Genomic DNA, 8,385 nt, shown 5'->3' with positions numbered 1-8,385 from the left:
GTCTGAAATTAAGATTGCTACTCCTCCTTTCTTTTGTATTCCATTCGCCTGAAAGTTTGTTTCCCATCCTCTTACTTTGTGTCTGTGGGTGTCCTTTCTAGAGAGGTGAGTCTCTTGAAAGCAATAGATTGTTGCCTGATGATATTTTATCCATTTTGACATTCTATGTCTTTTCAGTGGTGCATTTAGTCCGTTCACATTTAGGCTAATAATTGAAATGCAAGAGTTGATCCCTGTCATAAGGTTCTTACAGAGTTGTTCCTGTTTGTTGTCTTTCTTTGGGTTTTGGAGTTGGCTCATGTGTGTTTTTAATCTTTTGCCTGTACTCTTGTGAAGAATGCTGTTGTTCTTTTTTCTTTATCTTCTGTGTTCAGTACTTTCTTAAGTGTTTCTTGTAGAGGTGGTCTGGTGGCATTGTAGGTTCTTAGGGATGGGATATCTGGAAAAGATTTCAATTCTCCCTCACTAATGAAGCTTAGTTGGCTGGGTAGGTTATTCTTGGTTGAAATTTTTCTCTTTTAGAACTTTGAAGATAGGGCTCCAGGCTCTCCTGGTCTGAAGGGTTTCTGTGGATAAATCTGCTGCTATTCTAATTGGTTTTCCCTGGTAGGTAGTCTGGCCTTTTGCTCTTGCTGCCTTTAGGATTTTTTCTTTTATAGCTACTTTGTTTAGGCGAATTATTATGTGTCTGGGAGTTGGTCTCCTCATTTGTTGTCTTGCAGGGGTTCTCTGAATCTCTTGTGTTTGAATTTTTTCATTCTTGATGAGATGAGGGAAGTTTTCTTGAATGATTTCATGAAATGTTTGTTCCAGTGTGGCTTCTGTTTCTCTCTCTGCCTCAGGAAGCCCAATTACTCTTAGGTTTGGTCTCTTGAAGTGATCATTCATCTCCTGCAGGTTTTATTCTGTCTTTTTGAGCTCCTTTTCTATGCGTTTGACAGTTTGGGTTAGTTCTGTGTTTTGGTCTTTGAGCTCTGAGATTCTTTTTTCTGCTTGGCTGATTCTGCTTTCCATGCTTATTAGTCTGTTATTCATTTCCATCATAGTATTCTTTACTGCTGTCATTTCTGACATCAGCTCCTTCCTATTTTCCTCTTGTCTCTCCTCAATTTTTTAAATTCTCTCCATTAATGTCTTGATGTCTGGGTTTGCTGCATGTAACCAGTCATTCTGGGGGCTCTTCATTGTTTGTGTTCCAGAATCTGTTTCCTCAGTGTCTGATTTCCCAGGGGTCTGTGTGAGACCTATATTCTTCTTTTGGTTTTTCTTCATTTGTGCAGTTTTTCCCCCTCTCTACTTTTTCCTTCCCTCCTCGTCACCGTCTTCTTTAATTCTGTTATTCGGGGGTAAAGGGATTGGTTTTACTTCTGTATGTTCAATCTCCTATTCTTTATGTATGCCCTCTTACTTTGTTCAATTCTGGAGTTGAACAACTGTAGGTTGCAGGTGGTCCTTTTTGCAGTTTGAGATTTACTTAAGGGGGGAGCTGTGATTCAAAATCTATCTGTAGGTCCTGGTATTCACTGACAGGTGTGTGGATAATGTGGAACCCACTTCCCACTGCCTTGGAATCTGTCCTTGCAGTGGGGCTGTAGGTTTACTCCCTGAAATAAAATGTGGTTAGCAGAGGGGAGAGAATGGAGCAGATAGTGGGTTGAAGAGGGGAGTGGAGGGATAGAGGAGTAAGGGGGGAAACAAATGAGTGTGCCAACAAATAGAGAGAGGCCTGTGCTGAAACAGATAAAAACAATAGACCACAGCTACAGACGAACCAACTCTCATACAAAAAATAAAAAATAAAAATAAAACATATAGTGATGCTAACATACAAGCTAACCAATCACCTTATTAGTGTGCTGTTTCTCTATACAAAGATATGGTTTACAGAGAGAAGAAAAGGAAGAGGAAAAAAGAAAAGAAGGAACAATACAGTAGGAATAGAATTAAGTCATTAAACTAAGAGAATCAATGAAGCACACTCTGAGACATTTCGTTTAAGTCCAATGTCCTTTCAGGTCTGATTTCTAGTTTTCTTTTCAAACTTGCAAATTAGTTTGCAGTTAGGGTCAGTTGCCCCTTGTCTGCTATGAAGGACAGTTCAGATTACCCTCCGTTCAGCACTCTGGTCTATGTCTTTATCAAGCTTGTTTCTCCTGTTTCGGTGTTGTTATCTTGAATCACCAGCAGGTGGTGCTATCTCAGTTGCTTGCCACAGAGGGGGTGGGGCCGGACAGGATCAAGATGGCTGCCACCTCAGGGCAGACAACAGGTGACTTACTAGCGGTCAGGACTTCTCGGTCGCAGGAGAGGTGGCAGCGATCCCAGCAGATCTTCCCTGAAGGGGCTTGAAGGACTGAAATGGATTGCCTCCAGCCCAGGTCATGTGATGTGCTACCGCTGTCACGGAGGTCGCGGCAGCAGCGGCGGCGGCGGCGGCGGGAGGGGGGTTGGGGGGTGAGGGGGGTGGCGGCGGCTCCATTTGTGCTGCAGTGACTGTCCAGTCCATTGCGATGCCCCAGTGGTGGCGACGGCCGAGCTCTGTATGAAGAGCAGGCTGCAATGTTGGGGTCCGCAGCCCCCCGGGGCAAGAGTCAGAGACCCACTGCAGTTTTCCTTTGCAGAGGGCTTCGCAGTCCGGGTTGCCCTGTCGCCATCTTGCCGCTTCCCAATTCATAGTTTAAAATCTGATAAAGAAATTTTCAGGCCTAGAAGCTTCCACTGGGAAATTATGCTAAACATTTAAAGAACAGATTATACTAATTACACATAATCTCTTCTAGAAAAGAGAAGAGAATGAAACATTTATCAACTCACTTTGTAAAGTTAGCATTAAACTGAAAGCAAAATCAGACAAAGATAATACAAAAAAATAAGTACAGACCAAAATCTCTCATTAGCACAGGTACATACAATTTCAACACAATGTTAATATATTGAATCTAGCAATATATAAAAAATTTTAATATACAAAAACAAATGTGGTTTATTCAGGAATTCAAAGCCGACTCAATGTTCAAAACTCAGTGTAATATGTTATAGCGGGGTAAAGAAAAACAACAAAATATCTTTTGATGAAGAAAAAGTATCTGAAAAAATTTAACACATATTTACGATAAAAGCACTTAGCAAACTAGAAACAGAGATAAATCTTCCTTACCCCATTAAAAAGCATCTATAGGCTGCAGTGGCTCAGCCTGTAATTCCAGCATTTTGGGAGGCTGAGATGAGCATTGCCTGAGCCCTGGGGGTTCGAGACTAGCCTGGGCAACATGGTGAGACCTCATCTCTACAGTAAATCACAAAAACTAGCCGGGTGTGGTGGTGTGTCCCTGTAGTTCCAGCTACTTGGCAGGTTGAGGTGGAAGGAACACCTAAGCCCAGCAGGTCATGGCTGCTGTGGCCATGGGATGTATCACTTATCTCCAGCCTGGGCAACGAGAGTGAGTCTCCAACTCAAAAAACAGACAAACAAACAAAAAAAGAAAAGAAAAGAAAGAAAGGAGCATCTACACAAATCATACTTAACATCACACTGAATGGCACCTGGCTGAATGCTTTTCCTCTAAAATCAGGAGCAAGATTTTGTTGACAATTTGTCGACAAACACCAATTTAACAAAATACTATAAATTCTAACCAATGCTATAAGGAAAGAGAAGGCATACAGAGTGGAAAGAAGAAATAAAACTGTCCCTATGTGTAAATAAGATGATTGTGAGAAAATCCCAGGAATCTAGGGAAAAACACCTAGAACTCATAAGTGAATTTTGCAAAGTTGTAAAATACAAGGTCAACACACAAAATCAATCATATTTCTACATACTAGAAATGGACTTTTAGAAATTGAAATTTATACAATATCATTATATAATTACCAAAAAATAAGAAATATGTAAATATGCACACACACACACACACACACACACACACAAAACACACAAACACACACAAGGTGCTTATAAAACTGGTCAAATCTTAAAAAGAACTCTGGTCTAGGTAGTTGTGTTGTAGCAGAGTATATGTCTAGGTTTTGACAATGACTATAATTATATAAGATATCACTGGGAAGCTGGGCTCAGTGGCTCAGCCTGTAATCCCACACCTTGGGAGGCTGAGGTGAGTGAATTGCCTGAGCCGCGGGTTCGAGACCTGCCTGGGCAAATTGGTGAGACCTCATCTCTACAATAAATCAAAAAAAAATAAGCCGGGCGTGGTAGCGTGTGTCTGTAGTTCCAGCTACTTGGAAGGCTGAGGCGGAAGGATCGCCGAAGCCCAGCAGGTCGAGGCTGCGGTGGCCGGGAGCAGCCACTGCACTCCAGTCTGGGTGACAAAGTGAGACTCCAACTCAAAAAAAAAAAAAAAAAAAAGATATCACTGGGAGAAGCTAAGTGAAGTATACATTGGAACCACCTGGACTATTTTTGCAACTTCTTGTGAGTCTAAAATTATGGCAACATAAAAAGTAAAGAGGCCTGATGCAGTGGCTCACACTGTAATTCCAACAATTTGGGAGGCCAATGCAGGAGGACTGTTTGAGCCCAGAAGTTAAACATTAGCCTGGGTATCATAGTGAGACCTCATCCCTACAAAAAAAAAAATACAAAAATTAGCTGGGTGTGGTGACACATGCCTGTGGTCCCAGCTATTCAGGAGGCTAAGGCAGAGGGATTCCTTGAGCCTAGGAGATTGAGGCTGTGGTGAGCTATGACCATACCATTGCATTCCAGCCTGGGCAACAGAGAGGGACCCTGTCTCAAATACATACATACATACATACATACATACATACATACATACAGTAAAGAGAAACAAAATTGTCTATAACAAAATATAATTAACTAGTGGTTTACAAACAACATAAATTTACTTCTCACAGTTCTGGAGGCCGAGAAGTCCAAAATTGAGGCCAAGATTCTGTGTCAGGTAAAGGGACACTTTCTGATTCACAGATGGCACCTTCTCATGGGAAGATTCAATCCCTGGACTCTTCTGTTTCTTACACGATCCCATTCATGAAGGCACCACTCTCATGACCTAATCACCTCCCAAAAGCCCCACCTACAAATACTGCATTGAGGATTAGGTTCCAACGTATGAATTGGGTGGAGGGGAGGATACAAATATTCAGACCATAGCAAAAACAAAACAAACAAACCTTTGGCTCATATGTAACTCTTCTCTTTCTCTCACAGCCTATGTCTAATGCAGCAGAAAATCCGTCAATACTACCCTGATCTAAGCAACCATCATCATCTTTTGCATGGATGAGTGCAATCCCTAATGGAGGTCTTACCCTACCTTTGTCACCATCCAGCACAGATGCCATAGTGATACTTAAAACGTAAGCCAGATCTCTCTGCTACAAAATACTTTCTAATGCCTCCTCGTTTCACTCTAAAAAAAAAAAAATCTAAGTGTTTACAACATCTTCCAAGGCCCTACATGATCTGGCTTTCTGCTAACCTTGTAAATTCATCTTATACTTCTCTCCCTCTGACTTCGTTCTAGCCACAAGAGCCTCCTTGCTGTTCCTTGGATACACCACACATGCCTCCACCTGGGGCCTTTGCTGTAGCTGTTCCCTTCCCAGAAATGCTTTTCCCCAAGCATTCATTAACTCATTGAATTAATGAAGCGGTAGAACTGTTACAATGAGAAGATCAAAAACAACATTAAAAGACTTTCATTCTTTCACTAATTATCCTATATTGGCTTCCCTAGGTGCTACTCTGGTAAATGCCATGCACTTCCAGTGTCCACATCATGGTCATTTTCACTATCATTTAATAATGGCAACTAGTAAGATATTTTGGAAATAATAAATGCCAAGTCTTGGACCAGAGAAACCAAGACGGGCCTAGAACTCACAGTTACTTGGGAGCAGTGATTCATCCAGAGCTATTTGTGGGACACTGTTAAGCTGGACAGAGAGATTAACAAGGGAAAGGATCCCACTCATTGAGATGGCCAGGCAATGGCAATTGAAGCATATAACACAAGAATTACTATCAAGTGGAAGAGTATAAGTGTATAAAAGCAAAAACAAAAGCCTTGAATCTATGATTATGACAATACACTCATGTTTACTCAAAGTAATGTGAAGACGTATGCCAAAATGCAGAGCTTTAAGCACACCTGATTTGTAATGTTGTCTTTGATTTCAGGCAGTGCTAACAATCCAGATTCTGATGGTACTACAGTGAATTTCTGGATTACTTAAAACACATGTGTGTTGTCTAACTAGCCTTCAGATTTATTCAAATTAGCTTAGTTACAAAGAAAAAGCTATTCTTTTTCATCAGACGGGAGGCCCTCATACTCTCTTCTCCTTCTTCCAGAGGCTTGGCTGCTACATGAAAATCTTTTTCTGGCATTAGCCTCCTTCTACAAGCCTTTTATGTTCTCCCATGGACGCAAGCTTTTGAAACAAAATCCAGAAAGTTTTACAAGTGAATTTGCTTTTAGCTCTACCACGCACTTCTGGGAAGCAATAAAGCTAAGTTGGATACCTCCTTGAATGTGGGAATAAAAGGGGAAATTTTGTGGAAAAGAAGGAAAATCCCAGGAATGAATACCTTCAGATATTCTCCAGCCACAGAAATAGAAGAGGAGCTGCTCTTGTTACAGGGAAGGTAGAATGAGCCCCTTCTGGCTTGGCCCTCTGCCCTCTCTTTCTTTTGTGCTGAAAATACAGAGTTCCTCACAGCACTTTGGAATACATGAAATAGTAGTAGAGACAGATGGAACTCAAAGAACGTGATGTTCCATCAACAACCAACATAAACAATGGATCCTTCCCAATAGAACTGAAATGCTAACTGCATCCCAAACTAGTGATGCTGAAAAGAATGTATCATAGCCTAGTGTCTCCGTCTAAATGTGGGTGATACAGTCATCACTGGGCTCAGACATCTGGTGATAAACGCTTTTAATACTTTGGAACAGGATGAGCAAACACGATGGCAGAGCTCTGAAAGATGACAGGCCAACTGAGCAGATAGGTTAATAGCACTGACCATCACCCATGGAAACAAGTTTTGCCTGTCCATTGATGGGTGAAAGGGTGCAAAGTCAAAACGGAGCAACTTAGCCAAAGAACAGCCATTTTAATATTGCTCGAGCTTTGTCATACTTTGCCAGCTGTTTGTTCCATTCCCTACTTCCTAATCATTATTGGTCAAGGACAGAACTGTTTTCTGGAGTTGTTGTACATCTCCCAAGTATCTCCTGCACTGATTACTCCTCCATTCTAGCCATTTCTTTACCAGCTAGACAAGACCAAGCTGACCTAAAATTGTAATCAGCTTTTCGTGACTGCCCACCAGCCCACTAGAGGCTGAAGGCTTGGAGTCACAGAACTGGTTGCCCTGACAACGCCAAGGACACAAGACGGGTAATATCAATACTCAGGAATGTAGCTGCTGAAGTTTTTTTTTTTAACCTTCTCCTTGATTAAACTTTAAAAGCCCTCCTTCCTCAACCCCCCTCATCACACTACCTTTTAGCATCTCCCTTGAGAGGAATAAACTCTTTTGCTTTACCTTTGCAATTCTTTGCTTTATTCCCGCGGCACTGGCCCATCCTGCCTCAGTTTATCCTAACAACGGGCAATCTAGTCACACAATGTTCAATATACATTTTCTTTTTCCCATGTCAGACAGGTAATATGCCAATGTCATAGCAAGGTATGAAGAAGGTACATCTCACACACAAATGTGAAAACCGAGACATCAGGCTTATGAACTACAAAAGGATCTCCATATACTTTAAGATAAGCATCTCAACTTCAAAAAAATATTTGGAAAATACCGACTGTCATGTCAATCCCGAAAAGTTAACTTTGAAAGAAAGTGTTGTTTAAAATATTCTGTTAGGTCAAATTAGAGTCTTCAGGGGTTGGAAGTTATTCCTATCATTCCATCTTTTGTAAAGAAAAAAAAAGCAAACATGGGAAGATGACCTCTGAGTAAATGTGGTAAGCGCAAAATTTTCTCTTTAATTATTTCTACAAAGAGTTAAGCAGAGCCCTTGTGCCAGATGTTATAATATTTTAATAGAACATTTAAAATATAAGTAATATACAGTAGATAAAATGGTGAAAGGAAAGACCTGGAAAATCTATAATGCTAGTGTCATGAAAGTAACTCACCTTTGGAATCAGACATGCCTGCATTTAGTTCTTTTTTTCTTTTTCTGTAACCAGGATCGAGTCTTTCATTTCTTGGAATTTCATTTTAGCTATTTTAATCTTTATATATATTTTTATTTTAAGATATGGGATACAACTCAGGATTAGGTATACAAGTGATCATCATACAGGTAAGGTTTGGGCCCCCCTTTGGACCCCACTTTGCCTGGTTTGAGATCAGGTACCCTTATTGATTTG

The sequence above is a fragment of the Carlito syrichta genome, unplaced genomic scaffold, assembly GCF_000164805.1.
Source record: "Carlito syrichta isolate Samal-C Ts95f unplaced genomic scaffold, Tarsius_syrichta-2.0.1 Scaffold113575, whole genome shotgun sequence".
Lineage (NCBI taxonomy): Eukaryota > Metazoa > Chordata > Mammalia > Primates > Tarsiidae > Carlito > Carlito syrichta.
This window is presented reverse-complemented; position numbering follows the sequence as displayed.